Below are 25,560 nucleotides of genomic sequence, written 5' to 3'. Positions count from 1 at the left end.
ATAACTCGGGCATGGGGACAGCCAGACATAGATCTATTTGCTACCCACAGAAATTACCAGTTGAAAAAATTTTGCTCAAGGACCTATCATCCACGGGCCTGGAAAGTGGACGCGCTCTCTTTCAATTGGACAACATTGACAGTCTGTGCCTTCCCGCCTCTTCCTGTACTGACCAAAGTTCTATTAAAAGCCAGAGCATAGAGGCCACAAATGATTCTCATTGCTCCAGACTGGCCAAGACAACACTGGTATCCGCTCCTAAAGAGACTGACACACTCCCCACCATGAATCCTACCTCTAGTTCCTCTTCTGTTATCCCAGCACAACTACAAAACCCTTCACAGCCAGCTCAAAATCCTAAATCTAGCTGCATGGAGAATTCCTTAATTGCACAACAGACTCTCCTCTCCAAGGAGGTGCAGGATGTCATCTTGGAGGCCAGAAGACCTTCTACTAGAAAAGCCTACTCCGCCAAATTGAAATGATTTTGTTCTTGGAATCAAGAAAAGGGACAGAATCCTTGGGTAATAAATATACCTCAAATTTTACAGTACCTAGCTGAGATGTTAAACAGTGGCCTTACCTTCTCCTCCTCCATCAAGATCCACGCTTCAGCCATTTCTGCACAATACAACACAGACCCCCCCCCCCTCTATTCTCACATCCTCTATTAAGGCAGTTCCTCAGAGGGGCAAAAAATATAAAACCCCCAAGGAAACCAGCAGATGTTCTTCATCTCACATTGCTGCAGTCCTTACACTTGGGTAGTCCGCTGTCCTCGGTCGGCCCGAATATCAAAGTATAAGGCTGACGTCGGTCAAGGCGCATTTGACTGACATCAGGACGTCGGGGTACAAATGCGCATGACCGACGTCATATCCTCAGTCTTTTTTGCCGCATGGTCCGATGCAGAAGCAGCATTGCAAGTGCCGGTTGGCGTTCTGAGATTTTTCGATTTCGAAGTTTCAGACCGAGTTCAAAGTTGGCTAAGTACCCCGTTGGGGAATATTTTAGTTCTTTCTTGCCTCAGTGATTTACCGGATGTCAGAAAAAGTCAATAATTGCATTTCTTGTGGGAAACAGATACCGCATAGAGATTATCATACTTTGTGTATTCCTTGTTTAGGGCCTGAGCACGACGTTGTTGGGTGTCGCTCTTGTGCTAGATTCAATAAACGCACTATAAAGAGAAGGTTGGATTGTGCCAGGTTAGTCTTTGGGAAGCGGTGCAATTATAAAATGCCGTCGGATGCTCCGACGCCCGCTTCTTCGAAGAAGCGCAAGGACAAAGTAGTTAAGCCTAGGCTAGAAGAACCGTCTGTACCAGACGCCAGTTCTTTAGAGGTGTCGGTGGAGCCGGTGGCTCCACCGGAGGTTTCTTTGGGTTCCCAGGGAGAGACTTTGTTATTGCAAGATGTGGCCTCTCAGGAGGCAGGTCAGGCTGAAGGGGCTTCTCAGGTTACTATACTCCCCTCCCTTCCTAGGGTGGCTAGGCCCTCTCCTTCTGTTTCCAAGGCTTCTCCCAGAGGCAGGCCAGGTTCAGCTTCAGTTGGTGTCACCCCTAGTTCTTCTGGAACTGTGCCCAAGAAGCATATGCTTAAAATGGCAGAAGATTTGATTTCTTTGATTAGGGTTCTTTGCCCCTCCTGATAAGAGACCTAGGGTGGAGCCTGAGCCAGGAGTTTTGAGCAGGCTTCGGATGTTTCAGAGTCTTGACTGAAGACTTGCAGGAGTATTCTCCTTATTCTGACTCTGATGTGGATGATTCTACTCCTTCTGCTTCTCCTCCTGAGGATTTTTCTTTTTCAGAAACTCTTCATTCTATGAGGGAGCATTTTAAGTGGGAAGGTCAGGACTTCTCTGATTCCAGGAAAAGGCTTAGAGAATTTTTGTTTTTACCCCAGCATAGGCCTTTGGCTATACCTCCTGTTTTAGATGTGGTGGAAGATGTTTTTGCAGAGGCTTCTCTTAATCCTGATTCTTTGCCTCCTGCTCCTGTTAAACCGGATAGATATTACAGGGTGCCTGAAGCTCATAAGTATCTTTTTAAGAGTCCTAGGGCAGACCCAGAAACTGTTAGTCAGGGGCCTAAAGGAGTTAAGGCTTCTGTTGTCAAGTATCCGGTTCCTTCAGACAAAGAGGCCAAGGCTTTGGATAGATGGGGAAAGAAAGTTTATACTTCTTCCACTCTAGCTATGAGGGCTTTGAATTGCCAGTTTCACATGTTAAAATACCAAAACTATCTCCTTTCACAATTGAAGTCAAAGGTTGATGTTCTGGCGGAAGGTATTGATTGTAAAGAGTTGCAAGATTTAGTACATGTTTCTGAACAGGTGGGTAAGCATTCTTTGCAATGTGGTTTTGATGCTGTACAGGCCTCGTCTAGGGTGGCTGCCACTGGGTCAGTTCTTCGCAGGCATGCCTGGCTGAGGGATCAGAATTTATCTGACCATGTTAAATCACGGATTTTAGATGCTCCTTTACAATCTGATGTGTTGTTTGGTTCTCCTGTTGAGTCAGTCTTAAAGAAAATGGAAGACAAGGCTAAGTCTATGCAGACTGTTAAAGATTTTTTGCAGGTTCAGCCTCCAAAGTTTAGTAGAAATTGGCCTACTAAGGGGTGGATGTATCCTTCTTATGATTCCCAGTCTAGGGGTAGATCTAGACGTGGTAGGGGCAGAGCTCAGGGCTCTTTCAGGCCTAGAACAGGGAGTTCTCCTGCACAGTCTTCAGGTGAGGGCAGGGGTCAGTCCTTTCGTAAACAGACCCAATGACCTACCTTTTCAGCTGCCAGAGCCTTCTGGCAGCACCTTTGGGAGGAAGGTTGGCACTTTTCAAAGAAAATTGGAGTTTAATTACCCAAGACAGATGGGTATTGGATATCATACACCACGGTTACAGGTTTTATTTCCATACCTTGCCTCCTTTCAAAGGCATGCCAGACGTTCCTCCTCCACAAAGAATAGAGGCTCACAAGCAAATTTCTCTGTTACTCCAAATAGGGGCCATTCAGCCGGTCCCTATGCCAGAAGTGGGCCTAGGATTTTATTCTCGCCTGTTCCTAGTACCAAAGAAAGGGAACACGTGGAGACCAATTTTGGACTTATCTATCCTCAACACTTATCTGGACATTCCCAAGTTCAAAATGTTGACGTTACAGCAGCTTTTACCTCTGCTGGGCAAAGATCATTGGATGGTAACTTTAGATCTCAAGGAGGCTTATCTTCATGTTCCTATCAGACTAAGTTGCAGGAAGTATCTGCGTTGTCGAGCTGGGACTTCTCATTATCAGTTCTCTGCATTGCCCTTTGGCTTATCTACTGCGCCCAGAGTGTTCACGAAGGTTCTGGCTCCAGTGATAGCTTTCCTCAGGTTAAAAGGAATACAGATTTATCCCTATTTGGACGATTGCCTGATTCTGGCTCAAGAAAGGACGAGCTTCTTCATCATTTGGATTATGTGATAGCAGTGCTAAGATGCCTGGGGTATTCTGTGAACGAAATAAAGTCCAGTCTAGTACCCTCTCAAGACATGTGCTTTCTGGGTGTGAGACTGAATACAGCATCCCAGATGGCCTTTTTGACCTCGGACAAACAAAAGAATCTTTCCCTTTACTTTCATCAGTTGTCTCATCAGTCCGGGCTGACTGCAAGGACAGTCCTTCAAGCCTTAGGGTTCATGGCATCTTGTATTCTGGTGCTTCCCAATGCCAAACTGCATATGAGGAAGCTACAATGGTATCTCAAAAATGTATGGACACAGCACTGCCAGGATTTGGACACTGTCATTCAAATAATACCTTGCATTCAAAAGGAATTTTTGTGGTGGGCTCAGGAATGTCACCTAAACAAGGGACTCTCTGTGACCCGGCCAGAGGCGAGTCAGATTCTAACGACAGATGCCTCAGACAAAGCTTGGGAGCTCATCTGAATGGAAAGTGGATACAAGACAAGTGGCCTGCCAGACTACAACATCTACATATCAACTTGAAAGAGATGTTAGCAGTCCAGTTTGCATTAATAGCTTTCAAGGATTTACTTCTCCCAGGGCAGGTGTTGATTCTAACAGACAACACAACTGTCATGTGGTACATCAACAAGCAAGGCGGAACACATTCTTATCCTCTATGCAGGCAAGCAATGATTTTGTGGGAGACTGCTCTCAGTTTACAGCTAAATCTTCAGGCAAGGTTTCTGCCGGGAGCACAGAACTCCTTAGCAGATGTGTTGAGCAGACAAATTATGGATCCCCACGAGTGGAAATTGGATCCTCATGTATTTCAGAAATTGACAGTGTCATGGGGAACTCCAGACATAGATCTGTTCGCTTCCCCACTAAACCACCAGCTGCCAAAGTTTTGCACAAAAGGTTTCATCCCACAGCTTGGAAAGTGGATGCTCTTTCTTTCAATTGGAGCAATCTTCATGTGTATGCCTTTCCGCCTCTGCCTCTCCTCCCAAAGGTACTACTAAAGGCCAGACAAGACAAGCCAAGGATGATTTTGATAGCTCCAGATTGGCCTCGACAGCATTGGTACCCATTACTGAGGAGCCTGGTACGGAAGCCTCCATGGCCTTTGCCTTCGATTCCACACCTGTTGTCTCAGGAGGACAGTCATTTGCTCAATGTCAAGCTTCACTCTCTGCACCTAACAGCCTGGCATATTCTGTTTTGAACCATAGTGGGCCTCCACTTCCACAACAAGTTTTGAATGTTATTTTGGAAGCCAGAAGGCCTAGTACAAGGAAAGTGTACGCAGACAAATGGAAGAGGTTTTCGTTTTGGAGTGCAGCAAAGGATTTTGATGTTTCTGGGCCTAATTTAAGTGTGGCTCTTCAATATCTTACTGAGTTACTGGACAAAGGTTTGTCCTTCTCTTCTATTAAGGTTCATGCTGCAGCAATTTCGCTCACTATGATTGTGACCCACCATTGTTTTCTCATCCTTTGTTCAAGCAATTTCTTAGAGGGCAAAGAATATAAGACCCCCACAAAGAGCTCCTACTCCTGCTTGGGATCTCAATTTTGTGTTGGAGAAACTCACTCTACAACCTTTTGAGCCTGCAGCTACTGCTGAATTAAAGTTTTTATCATGGAAGACTGCTTTTTTGTTGGCTATTACCTCTGCAAGAAGGGTTTCTGAGTTGCAGGCCCTTATGGCAGTTGAGCCTTTCTTGATTTTCCATAAGGATAGGGTATCTTTACGTACTAATCCTTCCTTTATGCCTAAAGTGGTTACTAGTGTGGCTTTAAACCAAACTATTCATTTGCCTACCTTTTATGCAAATCCCCAAAATAAAGGGGAAAAGATTTTGCACACTTTAGATGTACACAGGCAGTTGCATTATTATTTGGACAGAACTAAAGGGTTCAGGCAGTCTCAGCAGTTATTTGTTTCTTTTGCTTTGAGTTCTCAGGGCAAGCCTGTGTCAAAACAAACTATTTCTAAGTGGATTGGGTTTTGCATTGCTTTCTGTTATTCCCATCATGGCAAGGAAGTTCCAGCTGGGATTAGGCCTCATTCCACTAGGGCTACTGCCACTTCAACAGCTTTTTGAGAGGGGTGGCAACTAAGGATATTTTGGAGGCAGCTACTTGGAGTTCAGTGCATACTTTTTCCAGGCATTATCACCTACCACTTTACTCTAAATCCAGGGCTGGTTTTGCCACTGCTGTTTTGCAGGGCATTTTAGCAGCTCCTGCTTCCTTATAATTTGGCCATCCTCCCTTTCCTCTGCTTTGGGATTCTACCCAAGTGTAAGGACTGCAGCAATGTGAGATGAAGAACATAGTACAGTTTTGTACCTACCATAAATGTAGATGTTCGAAGATCCACATTGCTGCAGTCCAATTTACCCTCCCTCCTTCCCCTCTGTTGTTAGAGGCGGTTGTGTGGGTTGGGTGGTCATTTGGGTGTATATTGTCTATTGTATATATTGTACATATTTTTAGTGCTAGGATGGTTGGTTGTTGGTTTGCTGTCTTTTGGTTTTTGACCTTTATTTTTGGGGTCTTCTGACATCTGGGGCAAGAAAAGACTGAGGATATGACGTCGGTCATGCGCATTTGTACCCTGACGTCCTGATGTCAGTCAAATGCGCCTTGACCGACGTCAGCCTTATACTTTGATATTTGGGCCGACCGAGGACAGCGGACTACCCAAGTGTAAGGACTGCAGCAATGTGGATCTTCGAACATCTACATTTATGGTAGGTACAAAACTGTACTTTCCAGCTTGGGACCTCAACTTCGTATTGGAAAAGCTAACCCTGCCTCCCTTTGAGCTGGCTTCTTCAGCAGAGCTACAATACTTGTCATGGAAAACAGCCTTCCTTCTGGCTATCACCACAGCACGCAGGGTTTCGGAACTGCAAGCACTCATGGCTGTTCAACCTTTCATCATTTTCCATCAGGACAGAGTTTCCTTACGAACCAACCCTACTTTCATGCCAAAGGTAGCATCCAGTGTAGCTTTGAATCAGACTTTCCACTTACCTACTTTTTATCCAAATCCATAGAACAAAGGGGAGAGACTACTACATTCCTTGGACATTCACAGACAACTTTGTTATTACTTGGACAAAACCAAGCCATTCAGGATATCTGAGCAACTCTTTGTGTCCTATGCTGCAGGTGCTCAAGGAAAGGCCATTTCCAAACAGACAATTTCAAAATGGATAGCCCACTGCATACGCTTTTTTTATTCATTTCATGGAAAATCTGTGCCTGCATGCATCAGATCCCACTCCACCAGAGCCATAGCTACCTCTGCAGCTTTCCTCAGGGGGGGGGGCCCTACCAAGGACATTTTGGAAGCAGCTACTTGGAGTTCAGTGCACACTTTCTCCAGGCACTACCACCTTCCACTATACTCTAAATCTAGAGCGGGCTTTGCCACAGCAGTCCTGCAGGGCATCCTCGCTCCTCCAAGTGCCACCTAGTGCCTAACAACCCTTACTTAGCTTTGGGATTCTTCCCATCTGTAATGACTGCAGCTGTATGCACGATGAACATAGTACAGTTTTGTACCTACCATAAATGTAGATGTTCGAGTGCTCATACAGCTGTAGTCCAGGTTACCCTCCCTCCGTCCCCTCTTAAGACAGGCCTTATGACAAACACCTTTATTATACAACCTATTTGGGGTATTCTTTTATGGTGTATTTGCTTGCAACTACTGTTTTATGATTTATCTATATTGCATGTTTGCATAGCATTATGTTTTGCCTTCCTTCTGGGGGCACCTTACATCTGGGGCAAGAAAAACTGAAGAAAATGGCGTTGGCTGCCTCTTTTATACCCCTGCCGCACTGACGTCAGGGAAGAAGCGACAACTACCGACGCCGGACCTAGACTTTGGAATTCGGCCGACTGAGGACCCGCCTGATGGCAGGATAACCCATCTGTAATGACTGCAGCTGTATGAGCACTCGAACATCTACATTTATGGTAGGTACAAAACTGTACTTTTGCCTCCCCCCAGAACTACCAATTGGAAAAATTCTGCGTAAGGATCCCCACAAACAAGCTTGGAAAGTGAATGCTCTGTCCTTCACCTGGAAAAACCTATCAGTTTATGCCTTTCTCCCTCTCCTCTCCAAGGTACTACTAAAGATCAAAGAGGACAAACCAAGGATGATACTGATTGCACCAGACTGGCCATGCCAACACTGGTACCCCCCTTTTGCGCAGTGCGTCACTGCTGGCACCATGACCCCTGCTCTGCTGTCCCAGCAGGAGGGCCAGATTCTGCACCTACAGCTTCAAACCCTGAACCTGGCAGCCTGGTTAATTACCTGATCTCTCCGTTACCATCCCTCAGTAAACAAGTGTTGGATGTCATTCTGGAGGCAAGGAGGACTTGTACTAGAAAATCCTATGCTGAAAAATGGAAAAGATTCTTTTCCTGGAACCAGACTTGAGATGGGCACAGCAGCGCCCAGTTTACCTCAGATTCTTCAATACTTCTGAGATGCTTCACAAGGGCCTTTCCTTTTCCTCCATCAAAATTCATGCCTCAGCAGTTTCAGCTCATTACAACACAATACCACCCCTCTTCTCTCATCCACTGCTGAAGCAGTTCCTTAGAGGGGCCAAAAACTGACCACCCAGGAGAGCCCCTACTCCAGCCTGGGACCTTAAACTTTGTATTGGAAAAACTCACTCTACCTCCTTTTGAGCCATCTGCAAATGCAGAGTTGAAATTCCTTTCTTGGAAAACAGCCTTCCTTTTAGCTATCACTTCAGCAAGAAGGGTGTCTGAATTACAGGCCCTCATGGCAGTGGAGCCTTTCATCATTTTTCATGCAGACAGGGTGTCTCTCAGGACCAATCCCTCCTTCGTGCCCAAGGTGGTATCCAGTGTGGCCCTTAATCAGTCCAATCATTTGCCAACCTTCTTTTCTAATCCACAGAAGAAAGGGGAGCGAATACTGCACTCCTTAGATGTGCACAGACAACTTAGATTTTATTTGGACAGGACTAAACCTCTCAGGAAATTTGAACAACTGTTGGTTGCATTTGCTGCAGGGGCAGAGGGGAAGGCCATTTCAAAGCAAACCATTTCTAAATGGATAGGCCATTGCATTCATTTATGCTATAAGCACCATCGAAAACCTACCCCAGAGGGGATAAGACCACATTCAACCAGGGCTGCATCTACTTCTACAGCCTTTCTCAGAGGTGTCCCTACCAGGGACATCCTAGAAGCTGCTACCTGGAGTTCTGTACATACCTTCACCAAGCATTACCATTTTCCAGTTGTCTCTAAATCCAGAGCTGGCTTTGCCACTGCAGTCTTGCAGGGCCTTATAGCTGATCCTAATGCTATCTAATTTCCTTTTCCCATCCTTAGCTTTGGGAATCTACCCAAATGTGATGACTGCAACAATGAAACACGAAGAACTTAGTACAGTTGTGTACGCTTACCATAAATGTAGATGTTCGAGTGTATTCACTGTTGCAGTCCTAGTTACCCTCCCTCCAGCCCCCTGTCTTCTGTTTGCTATACCTCTATTCTTGCTTACTATGCTTAAAGCTTTTTGATATATTTGCTTTTTTGTTGGAGGTGTAACCTTGTATATATAATTGCTTCCAATTATGGGGGGCACCTGACATCTGGGACAAGAAAAACTGATGTAATGGCATTGGCTGCATGCTTTATACCCCTGACTGCATGGCGTCATGGAAGATGAGTCAGCAACCGACACAGTACCCAAGACTTTGATAATCAGGCTGACTGAGGCCTACTGCAAGCAGATAACCCAAATGTGATGACTGCAACAGTGAATACACTCTCACATGTATATTTATGGTAAGTGTACACAACTGTACTTTCTTTCTCATCAGTGGCCTCTTGGGCTACTTTATGCTTACCCTCCCCTACCTTTAATTCTCAGGTTAGTTCAGAATTCCATAAGGTATAAGGCAGCAGTCCTCCTAGCCCCCTTTTGGCCCAAAAAATACATTTCCCTCTTCTGAAACTTTACTCAAGCCAAATTAGCTTCTGGGTCTAGTGACTTGCCCCCTCCTCCAAGCTTCACCTGGATGGTTCAGGTTTAATGCTAAAAGCTTGGTTTCTCCAGTTCTGATGGACACAGATGATTATATGAGGAAGAAGTGAAAATTCTTACAGCTTCTCAGAAAGACTTTATATTTGGAGTCTGTCGAAGTGAATGGTAAGGTTTTGCTATCTGGGCTGTCAGCCAAGACATTGATCCCTTTTCAGACATTATCTGATTCTTAAAGTCCGTCTTTCAGCCTGGCTGTAGATAATCATATTCATATATTTTTTTAAGAAGAAACTCTTTTATTGAATTATTATTATTTATGACCTAGACAGTCATTCATTTATATAAATGAAAACAAACCATATTGACATAGGGCCAGATTCAGGAAGGCTTACACGGAGTTCAAGAGTAGTGTAAGCCTCCCAATTCAGGAACAGCCCAAATCTCCGTGTAAGAGACAGCTAACACGTCTCTTACACGGACTGGATGTGGAAATGCTCAATACCTCATTTGCAGCTTAAAGATATGCAAATGAGGTATTTGAGCGATCCACGAAGCCGAAACCAGTCCGTGTAACGGACGTGTTAGCTGCAGAAATGTACTCAGCTGACAACTGAGTACATTTCTGCAAAAAATCTGAGCTATGTCAGCTCCAAATAAAGGGTGCATATGTTTCATTAAGCATGCCAATGGCCAAATATGTGGCCATTGGCATGAAAAACTGTTGCAAAAATAAGTTATATAACTTTTTTTTTTTCCACGGGATTTCTGGGTTTAACTGCAGCGCACACCCGCGCAAATGGGGTGTGCTACCTAAAACTGAAAACCGAAGCTTATAAGCCCACAATTGTGGGATTTATGTATTACATGGAATATCAATGGAGGGACTTGCAGACCAAAAACAATATGGCCTCCGTTTAGTGGTTGTCAAGGGGGGGAAGCTCCGTGTAAGACATGTAACTAAGCATTACTAGGCAATCCTATGTAAATGAGGGTTACAATACTGAATCACACTGCCACATAGGTAATGAGCACTTTGTGAGTAGTGTAAGAGTTAGAGAAGGGGAAGGAACAGAGTAAGAGGTAGGTGACATCACGGGGGGGGGAGGATAGTAATAAATGTACCAGATTGGAGGGTAATGTAAGGTAACAGATGACTGACAGACATCAGGGAGGGAGGTGTGTCCCAACAGAACACTAGGAAAGTCAAGACATTGAGGGTATACGCTATCCCTACACTCAAAGTTTCTTGAAATACGTGCATGCGCGCGCGTGCAAGGCAGGTTCAACATGTGGGAGCGTGTTGCAAACCGTTTACAACGATTTGTGCGAGCGTGCACGTGTTTAAAGCAGTGTGCGCGCGTTTTAACATGAATCAGCCAAGCTCACTCCGTGTAAGGATGTGTGCGCGCGTGTAACACCGTGTTGAGATGTGTGCGCGTGTTTAAGTGACTGTGAGCGTGTTTAAGCTGGTGTGCACATTGCTCCTCCTCAGGAAACAGAGAGGAAACAGGAAACAACTAAAATACAGGGAAACTGCCAGAAGATACTGCTGGAGTTAATTGGTGGAAACAATTAGAAGCAGGCAATTACACAGGCAGACTAGAAGCCCAACCCAACACTTAAAACACTGCAAAGAGCAGTGCAGGCTGTTTCTCACAAGAGATACTGCCAGAAACTAAGCTATCAGAATTGAAAACTGAAAAAAGCTGAACTCAGAGCAGAAATGCTAGGGGCTGCCATAGCTGTTATAATCAGGCATAGGCGAATTGCTGAGGGTGGTGACAATGCAGATGCTGACAGACAACCCAGAGTGAGGAGAAGGAGAAGGAGAAGAGTATACAGGCCCAGGGTCACCTACCATGGGTTACATGAGCTGGAGATAGTAGAGCGCTACAGAGTGGACAGAGACCTTCTGCAGCAGATTGTTGAGCTGTGCAGGCCACATCTCATACACAGAACCAACAGAGGGGAACCCATCCCAGTGGAAACCAAGGTATGTGTTGGCCTAAGAATACTAGCAACAGGTACCTTCCAGAGACCAACTGGTGATTTGATGGGGGTATCACAGGCATCAGCCTCCAGAGTACTGCACCAGTTCCTGGATGCCATGTCAGCACATGTCAGTGATCATATATATGTCCCTAATGACCATGAGGTTGTGGCCAGCAATATGCGTCTCTTCCAGCAAATAGCGGGATACCCTGAGGTGCTGGGTGCAATAGACTGCACGCACATACGCATCAAAGCACCAGCCGGTGAGCGGGGTAGAGCCTACATTAACCGCAAGGGATACCCCTCCATCAACTGCCAGGTCGTGTATGATGCCCAGGGCATAATAATGAATGTGTGTGCTGGCTGCCCTGGGAGCTACCACGATTCCCATATCTGGCATCTGACGCAGCTGTACCAATCATTTGCCAATGGGGACTTCCCACACGGACACCTAGTGGGGGATGCAGGTTATGCACTTGAGCCGTGGCTGATGACACCCATCAGAAATGCACACACACCTGAACAGGAACGCCATAATGAGGCACACGCACAAACACGTAATGTCATAGAGTGTGTGTTTGGGCTGCTCAAGTCGCGGTTCCGGTGTCTGGACACATCTGGTGGAGCCTTGCAGTACACACCAACTACATGTACCCAAATGATCATGATATGTGCTATGCTACATAATATGATCCTGCGGAAACAGCTGCAGCAGGACCAGCACAGTGCTGGGCCAAACATCCCCCCACCATTGCCAAGGCCACCACAGGCAGGGGGTGACTCGGAGGAGGAACAACCTGACCTTGTCCCAGTAGGCAGAAGGAGGCGTGCCCAGTATGCCCTGGCCTTGGCAAAGAGGCAACGCATAGCACATACACTTGGTCAGTAGGAACACTGGGACTGATACCCGCTCTGACTCACTCATACAGTAACAGGGATGCCTAACATGACACAACCTGCTTCCAAACATGTACAGGGAGTGTAGTATGCGCATCTGACAGAGGCGGCCCTGCAGCACCACCTGAGGCATGAATGCCATGTGTTAAGTAATGTAATATCATGTACCATATGCACACCTGAGGACCCCAACTAACATCCACCCTCAACAATCATAAACCACAAAACACAAACCCACCTCATGGGTACCACAAGGGATAGGAACCTAGATGTAATGCTACCCAATGCCAGAAGTATAAACATCAAGATGCGTGCAGTGTAAACACACACAGTATAGAGAATGTAGATATCAGTGCTGTAATAGAAAACAGGGTCAAAGCCCAAATCAGCACCCTGACACTACCAGGTCACACCTCATACAGTGATGTACATGTGCAAAAACATGGAACAAGATAAAAATGAGGGTGACTAGCAATAAATGGCATGGATAACCACACACCCATGTTTGTACCACAAGAAGCAACATGGAATAGCCATGGTCAAAAACAAATGGCTAAAACTGACTACTACTATATAGCTTGCTGCAGACCACTGTCCTAATAGCAGGAACTGCCCCAGGCCTATGTTCATAGGTTCATAGGTTCATACTAGGCTATCTGCCCTAGGGCATTTATAAGCCTAGCCCAGAGTTTTGTGGCTTCTGCCACCCCTTCAATTTGATGGATAATATGCCCATTATTTTGCTGTGCCTCTGTCAAGCAGTGATACTGAGGTTATCCCTGAGGTATACCTGCAATCTCCCATCCATTGGTCAAGATCTCACTTGAACAAAGCCAGTGTGGTGCTCAGCCTCACATGTACCAGGATGTTGTTCCACAGCATAGGGACTCTCTGGGTGATGAATCTGTCCCTCCAGCACATCCTATTAATATCTGTGTTGAGGTTTAAGTCTCCTGCCCTTGTAGTTCTGATGGATGTAGAGGTCTTGAGGTGAAGCATGTTCATTAATTCTGGGATGGACATAGCCTTGTATGTCAGGCACAGGTCACCTCTGAGCAGACGGTAAGCGACTGAATACAGCTGGAATTCCTTCAGTCTGGCAGCATAAGAAATATGTTTGAGACCCTTTCACCTCCTGTTGAGGAATTTGTGGGCCCATCCAATTGCCGCAGGTGTTGGGTCAGATACATTCTGAATGGGGCATTGTATGCAATCATTGGTCTGATGAGTACAAGGGAACAATGACCTCCCTTGATCTAGATGTGAATCCCTGCATGATGAGGTGGCCAATGTAGAAGGTCTTCCAAACTACACTGGCAATGTGAGTGTCAAACAAAAGGTTGCTGTCAACCTGGGTGCCCAGGTCCCTGACGACCTCCTCTGTGCTTAGAAGATTGCCACCTAGATGGGAACTAGTGGTAACCTTGTTCTTCCTGAAGGGTATGGCTATGCATTGTTTAGTGTTTAATGTAAGGCCATGGCTCTGGCACCAGTTATCTGTGTCTGAGACCCTTCTGAAGGATGTCTGTGTCAGATGGGTTTCCAACTATGCTTCCCAGTTTGCAGTCATCTTCAAACTTTGTCAGCCATAATCCTCCTGTGTTTGCTCGTACTTCTGAAAAGTAGATGCTGAACAAATGTGGGCCCAGGACTGAGCCCTGTGGGACACCACTTGTGACAGCTCTGGAGTGTGACATGGCACCAGCAACTTTGACCCTGTGTGTTCCGTCACTTAGCCAGTTTGCAACCCATGCTGTGATGTATGGGTTCACAATTAAGCTGGTGATGTTTTCAATGATACCTGAGTGGGGTATTGTGTCGAAAGCCTTTGCCAGGTCAAGGTAGGCTGTGTGGACTGCCTTGCCCACGTCAATGGCCTGGGTGACTGTCTTGAAAAAGTCAACCAAGTTTAAAAGGCATGATTTGCCCTTGACAAAGCCAAACTGGATTGGATCCAATGTCTGCAGGTCCCCTATGTCTTCATTTATAATTCCCATTATGATCCTCTCCATAGCTTAGCAGAACAGGCTTGTCAAGCTGATGGGATGGTAGTTTCCAGGGTTGGTGGAGGCACCTCCTTTGTGAAGTGGGTCCACCATTGCCGTATGCCACTCCTTGGGCACATATCCTGAGGTGAGGCTAAGATTAAACAGCTGCCCTAACTGCGGGTGTAATTGCTCATTGAGTTCATGGAGCACACAACTGGGGACACCATCTGGTCCCATGGATAAAGTGTTTTCCGCCTTGGATAGAGCAGTTCCCACCCCAGCATTGGAGATGTTTGGGGGGCTACAATCCTCTGGTGTAGATACCCCTCCAGTTGGGGAGGGTGAGAAATCTGCACTGAAACTGTCAGCCAGTATGTTGGCAATGTCTGTAGGTGCAGTGATATCTACATCATTCGAACTAATTCTGAGCATATCTGGGAGTTCCTCCCAGGTTTCAAACATAGGTAAAAAGGCCTCATGATTGTCCCTTGAGTCCTGAGTGGGTTTACTCTCAAAACTTGCCTCGGATGATTGTATGGGGAACCCAGTGTTTTACTCACAATGAGCAGGGGTGTCTTCCTCCCACGGATTACGCTCTATCTCGTAGTAGCTCCTTCCTTGTGTTGTAGAGCTTGTTTATGGCTAGGGTCCACCAGACTGGATGCTTGCCTGTGGTACAAAGAGTCTTTGTTTTGTTTGGGATTGCCTGATCCATGCAGTCCTGGAGGTGCTGGTAGAAGGTATTTCTAAGTGATACAGTGGCTTGGGTAATGGTGTCCGCTGGCTTGGGGGCCTTGAAAGAGACCACACCAGTCCTTAGAAATGTGAAGTCGGCATTTGAGAAGGTCTTCACTGTTTGTTTTTCTATCTGGGGTGTGGGTGGGATGTGGACTCCCACTGAGAGTAGTCCATGATCTGATCTCACCAATGATGGGTATACTTCTGGTGTTGAACAGTGTGACCCCATGTTCGTGATGATGAGTTCTAGTATGTTGCCTCCACTTGTGGGGATTGGGACCAGTTGTTCCATGGCATTTGAGTGTATGAACTCTTGGAACCTTTGTGTTAGAGTGTTGTGGCTTGATTAGTGATCCCAGTCTATATGTGGATAGTTGGAATCACCCAGTAGGATGGTGTTTGGAGATACATTTATCCCCTTCAGTGTTTGCAGGATAGCTGTGTGAGGTACCTGAGTTTGAGAGGGTGGCATGTAACATGCTACAAACTGCAGAGCAGTCTTGCCTACGGTCACTGGCACCTGGATGGTCTCCGATGCATCGTGTGTTGCCACCAACCATGAGGTGAGGGTGTCCTTGATGAATATGGACACCCACCATCCTTCTTGGTGTTGTCCGATTCTGGTGCGAACGCATGATATGAGGTAACACCCGATAGTGCCGGGTGCTGACAGAAGCTGTGAACCAGGTTTCAGGCACAGCACAGACATCAATGTGCTACATACTGAGAAGGGCATAGAGTGTGTGCAGCTTGAGGTTGAGACCTCTGGCATTGAGCAGCATTACCCTTAGTGTCTTTCCTTTACTGTGTTCTAGGGTGGTAGGTGTAGAATCTGAATCTTGCATAAAAATGGCACAATGGGGTGGCAAGAGCATCATCCGAAATCCGGAAGCCCAGGGTGACAGGTGCAAGCCGTCCCTTGCAAATCACCGTGGCCTGTCCAGCATGTCATCCCAGGCAGACAGACATTGGACCCCTTTGAATGACACCATAGTTTAAGCAAAATATTACAGCTGATCATCTTGTCTCTGTTTATGTGGCATCATACTTGGTGAAGGTAGGATACTGCTGAAGGTCAGGGTCACACCTGCCTGGCCTACATAATCAGAGGGATCCTCTATGTCTCTTTCCATGTAGTCCAGGGAGGTACATCTCAGGTCGTTCACACCAGCATGGATAATGACTGGGTCAGACTTGTACTTGCAGTTGAGTGACCTGAGTGCTTGCATTATGTGGTGGATTCCAGTGCCCGATAGGCAGCTTACTGTGACCTCCTTCGTACCCGATCTGGTGAGCGGGACGTCAGTGTGTCTGACTATGGAGTCACCTATGACAAGTGTGTCTGGCATTGTGTTTGGCCTTAAGGGCTGTGACTGTTTGGCACACCGACTCTGTGGTCAATGTGTTGCATGTGCTGTGCCCTGTGGAGGCAGTTGTGTGAGTGTCTGCTGTGGTGGCCACTGCCGTTTTGGTAGAATTCTGATCAGAGCCTCCGAGTATGTCTCTGTGTGTCTCTGTGTGTCTATGTGTATGATCTTAAGTTGTGATAGTGCCATGTGAGACTGGATTTGTGATGTGTGTGGTTACCTTCACCTTCTCTCTGGTCTTGTTAGTCCTATGTTGAGAGAGCTCAGCCTCCACTTTGGCTATATAGTTGCATCTCTCACATGTATGTGTGTTTTATGGGAGAAGGAGAGGGTTGTCAGTGTACATGAGGCAAGTGTAACATTGCCTCAATATTCCCAGGTTCACCAGCTGAGCAGGAGAGGACACTAGCAACTGATCCCTAGACACGCTAGAAGGAATAGACAAAACAATGTTGGAATACAGGGAGATATCAAGCCCCCCAAACCACATCATAGTGTTTGATTGACAATACCTACACATACACCGGTGTTTCATAGTGTCATAGTCTACTACTAGGCTATCTGCCCTAGTGCATGTATAAGCCTAGCCATAGTGATGTGGCTATTGCCACCCCTTATAGTGGTAATAAGTGTACAGAATAGATTCTGAATATTGTGCCTCTGACTTAGTAGTGACACATTATGACCCCCTTACGTAATTGAATAACATGACTGTGCCTCTGTCTAGTCTGTGCCTCCGTCTCATATGCAGTTGTCCAGATGTCTCCTGAAGAGAGTCAGTGAGGGGCTCTGTCAAACATGAACTGGGATACTCTGCTAGAGTGTGAGATGCCTCTGAGTTATGACTCTGTCCCTCCAGCATGTCCTATACATGTACGTGCTGAGGTTCAAATCCTCAGATCTCATGGCTCTGGTGGATTTGGATTGCTTGCAGTGGAGCATGTCCACCAAATCCTGATTGGACATGGTCTTGTATGTCAGGCATAGGTCACCTGTAAGTATGCGGCATGACACTGAACAAAGCTGGATTTCCTCTATTCTGGAAGCATATGACATGTGTTGAAGAACCCTGATCTTCATGGTAGGTACATTTGGGGTGTCTCCAGCTGTTGCAATTGCTGGACGAGGTACATACCATATGGGGCTTTGTATTCAATCATGGGCCTGATAAGGGAGAAGGATAGTGGAACAATGACCTCCTATGATCTTGATGGAAAACCCTCCATGATAAGGTGGGCAAGATAGAAAGTCTTCCTAACCACTTTGGCAACAGGGGTGTCAAAAGAGATGTCACTATCTACATGTGTCCCCAGGTGTCTGATTTGTTGTCTGTGCTCAGTGGGTTGCTGTCTATGTATTGATCTGTGGGTACTTTGTTCCTCCCAAAGGGGATGAATACACATCAGTTGCATTCAGTTTCAGGCCATGCGTCTGGCACCAGCTATCCGCCTTTGTGACGGCATTCTGTAGTATGTGTGTGCCGGCTGATGTATTCACTATGGTGCCTAGGTTGCAGTCATCTGCAAACTTTGTCAGCCACAACCCCTATGTTTGCTTTCACATCTGAAAAGTAAATACCAATTAAGAGGGGTCCCAGGACACATCCTTGTGGGACACCACCTGTGACTGGCTTCGAATCTGACAAGGCACCTGCAATGTTGACTTTATGGGTTCTGTTTCTTAGCCATTTTGCAACCTATCCTGCGGCATATGCTGTTATATGTCAGCTGTTGAGCTTGGCTATGATGCCTGAGTGTGGTATTGTGTCACAGGCCTTAGCCAAGTGCAGGTAGGCTGTGTGGACTGCGTAGCCCTCATCGATGGCCCTACTGACAGTTTCATAGTAGTCAACTAGGTGCAAAAGGCAGGATCTGCCCTGTACAAAGCTGAACTAGGTGGGAACAAGGGTCCGTAGGTCAGTAATGTGTCTGTGTAAGAGCTCCATAATGACTCTTCCCATATCTTTGCAGACAAGGCTGGTTAAGCTTGTGTGGTGGTAGTTGCCATGGTCTGTGGAGGCATCTCCTTTGTGGAGTGGGACCACTGTTGCCGTATGCCAGTGTTCAGGTACATATCCTGTAGCAAGACTAAGGTTAAATAGCAGTTGTATATACGGGTCCAGCCCCTTCTGGAGTTCACATAGCATGCAACTGGAGATACCAGCAGGTCCCATGGATGCTGTGTACTTGTCTTTGCTGAGTGCGGCTCTCACATGGACATCCAAGATGACAGTGAGGTTACATACAGCAGTGATAACTATCTTCTTTTGGGGTGAGGGAGGGGTAAATCGCACTGAAGCTGTCCGCCGGAATGTTGCCAATATCTGTCAGGTCACTGGAATATATGTTGTTGTGTACCAACTCTGAGCATATCTGAGGGTTCACAACCAGGTGTCTGACATAACTGAAGAAAGCAGTGTGGTTACCTTCATTGTCTTTGGTGATTTATGTCCCCAAGTTGACCTTGCATGTATTTATGAGATAATGTAGCTTTCTACTAGTGCTGATCACAGCTGTCTTCCCTTTTGGAGATGTAGCTCTGTCTTGCATTAGTAACCCTCATCTGTCATACAGTTTGTTTATGGCTGGGGTCCAGCAGACAGGACACTTTCCCTTTGTGGAGAGGGTCCTGTTTTTATTTGTGATTGCATGGTCCATGCTGTCTGACATCTAGCTAAGGGGAGGTCATTGTGGTTCTGCAGTTATCTTTCATCAGCATTAGAAATGACCACAACAGCCCCTGTGGGGTGTACCTCATGCAGACGCATCCAGCACCTGTAAAGTCCACAACAGTACCTCACCAGGAGTATGACAGAGCTGGAACACATGTAATGTGTGTAGCCTGATTAAACAGAGTGCAGCTCCACACACTGCCATGCTGTCCACCCAGATGCAAGCTGTGCCTGATGTAGAAAGCCATGTCCAAGCTGGAATCAATGCACATGCTGCACCTTGTACAATCTGAATGGCAGGGAGCTATGCACATGAGGGACCTGAACCCCAGCACTGACATATTTAGGACAGGCTGTACTGCATTATCCAAAACACAGAAGCCACCCCCACGCATGAGTAAACTACCAGTACAGGTTGTCCGTAGAGACGCTCGTTGAGTCCCCTCAACAGGAATCCTAATGAGTGGATGGGAGATGGGAGGTTTACCCTGGGTATCAATGTTATGTCACAGGTAGACAGAGGCACAGTATACTAAACAAGACATATGTCATGGCAAACTACACTTACAATGTGTTGATGGACAAACACACTCTCAGACTAGCATTAGAAATGGCCTAGGGCACATCGGTAGTGTTTGCCAATGTACACCCATGTTGTGGAATACACTACTGATGTTGGATGAGGCTGTTGTAAGTAGTTCACATCTGAACATAATGCAACATGGTCAGATAGGTTCATAGGTACATAGGTTTATACTAGGCTATCTTCCCTAAGGCAGGTATAAGCCTAGCACAGAGTTCATTGGCATACACCACCCCTTATATGGAAACAGTACTGTGCCCATTATTTTGTCATGCCTCTCTCCAGCAGTGACACAGTGACGATCCCCGGGTTAAACGTATGACCTTCCATCCACAGGTCAAGATACCTCTTGAACACAGCCAGCAAGGTGCTCTGCCTCACATGGACCGGGATTGTATTCCACAGCATAGGGAGTCTCCAGGTGATAACTCCATCCCTCCAACATGTCCAACGTACATCCCTGCTAAGGTGCAAGTCACCTGCACTAGTGGTTCAGGTGGATCTGCCGATTCTGAGGTGGAGCATGTCCATCAATCCCTGTTTGGACATGGCCTCGCATGTCAGGCACATGTCACCTCTAAGCAGACGGTATGTGAGTGAATAGAGTGGGAGTGTCTTCAATCTGGCAGCATATGACAGCTGTTGGGGTTCCTTGATCCTTTAGGTGGGGGACATTCAGGGTGTCTCCAATTGCTGCAGATGTTGGGTGAGATACAGCCAGAATAGGGCATTCTACGCGATCACTGGTCTGATAAGTGAAGAGTACAGGGGAACAATGACCCACTAGATCTGGATGTGAATCCCATCCTGATCAGGTGGGCAATGTAGAAGGTCTTTCTAGCCACATTAGCAACGTGAGTCTCAGAAGAACGGGCGACTGTCAACCTGGGTCCCCAGGTCCATGATAACCTCCTCTGTGCTTAGAGGATTGCCACCTATATGGTAGCTTGGGGTTACCTTGCTTTTCCTGAAGGGTATGTCTACACATGTTGTGCACTTTGACTTCAGGCCATGGCCCTGGCACCAGCTATCAGTTACTGTGAGTCCCTTCTGAAGGATATCCGTGTCTGATGCACTGTCCAGTATGGCGCCCAGTGTGCAGTCATCTGCAAACATTGTCATCCAAAGTCCTCCCATGTTGGCCTGTACTTCTGGGAAGTACATGACAAATAATGGGGGCCAAGGACTGAGCCCTGTGTGACACCACCTGTGACCAGCCTGGAGTCTAACATAGTGCCAGCAACTCTAACCCTGTGGGTCCCATCCTTAAGCCAGTTTGCAACCCATCTTGTGACATATGGGTTTACATTTCAGTTGTTAGGGTTTCCCACAATACCTGAGTGGGGTATTGTGTTGAAAGTGTTTGCAAGGCCAAGGTAGGCTGTATGGACTGCCTTTCCCCAACAATGGCCTAAGTGACCGTTTTGAAGATGTCAACCCAGTACAAAAGGCATGATCTGCCCTTGACCAAGCCAAAATGGGATGGGTACAATGTCTGCATGTCCCCTATGTCTTTGTTTATGAGCTCAATTATGATCCTCTCCATAGATCTGCAGACTACACTTGTTAAGCTTATGGGGCAGTAATTACCAGGGTCTGTAGAGGCACTGCCTTTGTGCAGATGTGCACAACTGGACCCTAACCAGGCTGGTGTGCACACTATGGAAATGTAAAGCGGTGATAGGACTAAAGCCCAGGATACTGACCACCACAGTGAAAGTACTGAAACACTACACTATACAGTGCTATAGTGTTAGGTCAGTATGAACGGATGTTGACAATTGTGTGCAAAGTATCCCATGCAAAACCTGCAGGCACAGTATACTCCCTGTTTTGTTCACACAAAAGCATTTGGACAGTAACTACACAACATGGCACAGAACACACAACCATAAACTGGAGGTATTTGTTGAAGGTCACACTCATCCACAAATGTGATGGGCTGCAGAGTTCAACATATGTAAAGCCCACACTGGGCATGCTCACACACTTAGATAAATGAGACATCTTTCACACAACATGCCATGGGAAGGCTGAACTGGGCATGCTCACACACTTGGTCCAAATGTTACTCCTAGCAACTGTGAAAACACACCAGAGGATGCTCATTCCCTTTTCTAGACACTGATCATGTAAGCACCCTATAAGTATATCGGAGAAAAGGAATCTCTCAGTAATCCGAATAGCGCGCTCTGCTAATGCGTCCGTCTCTAGTGTCATAACATAGTTAGGTAGGGGTTTGAATCCAGCAGGTGGCAAGTGTGTGTGAAGGGGGGTAAGTGTGTGTGTAAGTGTGTATGAAAGAAACATCCCTTTTGGCAACTGGGAAAACACACCACAGGATGATCATTCCACTTTCTAAACTCTGATGATGTCAGCACCCTATAAGTATATCAGGGGAAAGGAAATCTCCCAGTAATGCGAATAGCGTGCTGTGCTAATGCGTCTGTCTCTAGTGTCATAACATAGTTAGGTAGGGGTTTGAATCCAGCAAGTGTGTGTGAAGGGGGGTAAGTGTGTATGATTGATATATCCCTTTTGGCAACTGGGAAAACACACTACAGGATGCACATACCCCTTTCTAAACGATATCACAATTATGTATGGCTTTTGATTGCAGACATGCCACGTGTGTTTTGCACACACAGAATGCCCATGTGTGTGGGTTGTCACTCACAATAATGCATGACATTGATTAAACCAGTTATGGCAATGCACACATGATGTATGTGTGTGCCAAATACACATATGTACCTGTGACCTTCAATAGTTACCATGTGTGATGCCTGCCACATGTGAATACATGGTATTTGCACAGGGTAACATTATGACCGTGGTCTTCTGTGCAGGTGCTGCATGTGGGATGTGTATATACAGTGTGAGATGTAGATGCTATCAGCCTAGTAGTGAGGGATGCACACCTGGTCTGGGGCATATAGTCTACATGTTGTTGATGTACAGGAGCTGCATGTTTTCACCTGTTGTGGGAGTGGTAAGACAGTATTCCATAGCAGTGCAGTGACTGCATGCTAAGAACCATTCAGCTAGGGTGTTGTAGCTACACTAATTCATTAGCATTCAGTAATTTGTCAGAATCCCTGGTGAGGGTCTGATGCCAACCAAGGTCAGGGGTCTACCAGCCTGTGTCACTTGCTCAGTGATCCCTTCCATGTTCCCTATCATGTATCCCAGTGAGGGACATCCCACATCAGCTGTGGTGGCATGGACAATGACTGAGTCATATGTGTCCATGCATCTGACTGACTTGTATGTTTGTGTTATGTGGTGAACCATAGTGCCCCATGAGCATATCACTGTGACCTACACCTTTTCCAGCCTGGTGAGCATTGTCTCACTGTACTGGACAATAAAAGTACCTAACACAACTGCGGCAGTAGTGTTGTATAGCTGTACAGACTGTGCTTGTTTGACACACAGGATTTGTGTGCTATGTGTTATGCGTGCTGTGTGCAGGCCTAATGTATGCCTGTGTGCCAGCTGCAGAGATGTCTGCCAGTCATGCAGGATGCTATCCTTAGGCTTCACAACTGACCTGTTGTGTTTCCATGCTTGTATTGCTGTCCGTGTAGGTCCACATCAGATTGGTATTGCTGTCACTGTAGTATGTCATGCCACCAGACAGGTTATGCCAGTACTGGGTTCAGAGTGCTTAGTCCACAGTTTGGCCATGTGTTTCCATCTCATACATGTGATGTACATCCATGGGTAGGGGATAGGGTTGACTGTGTACATGTGGCAGCTGTGACATTACTACATGACACACATATTCCACAACTGTACCATAGAGGTGACTGACAACTGACCTTTGCACATGCTACCATAGTATTGAGATTACATTGGTGATTAACAGCACATAGGGCCAATGGTGAAAAAGATACATAGGTCCATATGTTCGTACAGGGATGTCTGCCCATGGCATGTATCCACCTAGCCAGAATGTGTGTGCCTTTCAACATGCATTGTGAATCTGTCTTGCTATGCCCTTTTCCAAGGTTAGTATACTGTGCCTCTGTCTCACAGTGACACATAAGTGATACCCAGGGTAACCCTACAATGTCACATCCAGTCATTAATATCACTCTTGAAGATAGTCACAGAGTCAGTCTGCCTAACCTCTATTGGGATAATATTCAGGAATGAAGGGAGCCTCTGAGTTGTGAATGTGCCCCTCCAGCATGTCCTATGTATATCACTCCTGAGGTTCATGTATTTCCAGCGTGTATCCTGGTGGGATCTGGATATTCTGAGATGCAGCATGGCCATTAAGTGAGGGTATGACCTGGCCTTCTATGTCAGGCACAGATTGCATATGAAGAGGCAGTATGTCACTGAGTAGAGCTGCTGTTACTTTAACCAGTCAGTATGTGGCATCTGTTTGAGCCCTTTGATCCCCTTGTCGAGGTACATATGTGGTATCTCCAGTTGCTGCAGGTGTCTGGTAAGGTGTATGCCGACAGGTTCATCATAGTCAATTATGGGCATGATGAGGGATGAGTAAAGGGGCACAATGTCCTCCCCTGATCTACATGTGGATCCCATGATGATGTGGCCCATATAACATGCTTACCTAACCACTTTGTCCATGTTGTTGTCAAATGGTAGAATGCTATCAACCTGTGTACCCCAAGGTCCATAATTCCTTCGTCTGCACTTAATGGATTAACACATATGCGGTACGTTGTGGTCACTTTGTGTTTGACAAAGGGGATGACTTTACGCTTTCTGTCATTCACGTTGAGGCCATGGCTGTGACACAAGTCGTGTGTTTGCAAGAGTCCCTTTTGGAGGATGCATGTGTTAGCTGGTGAGTTGATTATGGTGTCCGGTTTGCAATCACCTGCGACTTGCTGAGCCACAGTACTTCCATGTTGGCCTGTACCTATGATAAATATATAATGAACATGACAGCTCCCAGGGCTGTGCCTTGTGGGACACCACTTGTACCAGGTTGGAGGCTGACATGGCTCCAGCAATTCTACCATGTGTGTTCTGCCCTTGAGCCACTGTGCAATACCCATAGTGACATAGGGGTTAATATGTACACTGGTGAGCTTCCCTAGAATGCACAAGTGGGGTATTGTATCCAAGGCTTATGCAAGGTCCAGGTAGGCTGTGTAGACCTCCTTCTCCTTGACAGTGGCCTTGGTGACTGTTTCAAAGAAATCAAACAGGTTTGAGAGGCAGGATTTGCCATTGACAAAGCCAAACTGTGTATGGTGACATGTCTGTAGGTCCACAATATCTAGATATGTGAGGTTCATGATGATCCTTGCCATAGCTTTGCAGACAAAGCTAGTCAGACATATGGGGCGAGTAGTGTCCAGGATCCGTGAAGGCACCACCTGAATGTTGAGGGACCACTGTTGCTGTATGCCACTCTCTGGCCACATATCGTGTATTAAGGCTGGGATTGAACAGTGGTGTTATGTCTGGCTGTAGCTCTTCTTGTGGTTCATGTAGGACACAGCCTGGGACACTGTCTGGTCCCATTGATGCAGTGTTTATTGCTTTGGGAAGGGCATCTCTTACCTGAGCATCTGTGATGTCAGGGGGGGCAGCACTGTGCCTCGAGACATATTTGCCCTTTTGGTGTGGTGGGGGGAGAAGGCAGCATTGAACCTGTCCACTAGGATGATGGCAATGTCTGTGTGTTTTGTATTTTGTGTGACATCTTGGATTACCTCTGAGCATGTCTGGGTAGTACCACCCAGGTTACTAACATAACTACAGGCAGCCTTGTGATTATCCTCAGTGGCTTGTGGAATCCTCTCTCAAAGATGGCCTTAGACAAT

General features: G+C 46.4%; 1 protein-coding gene across 2 annotated transcripts in view; it reads left to right on the top strand.

Moving 5' to 3' along the window:
- RALGAPB (Ral GTPase activating protein non-catalytic subunit beta) overlaps positions 1-25,560 on the top strand; it is a 3,411,848-nt gene that overhangs the window by 220,121 nt on the left and 3,166,167 nt on the right. The window lies entirely within an intron of this gene.

This window comes from Protopterus annectens, chromosome 12.part0, assembly GCF_019279795.1.
Source record: "Protopterus annectens isolate FY-2018-M chromosome 12.part0, PAN1.0, whole genome shotgun sequence".
Classification (NCBI taxonomy): Eukaryota; Metazoa; Chordata; order Ceratodontiformes; family Protopteridae; genus Protopterus; species Protopterus annectens.
Note: the sequence above shows the minus strand (reverse complement) of the source record. Positions and strands in the feature narration are given on the sequence as shown.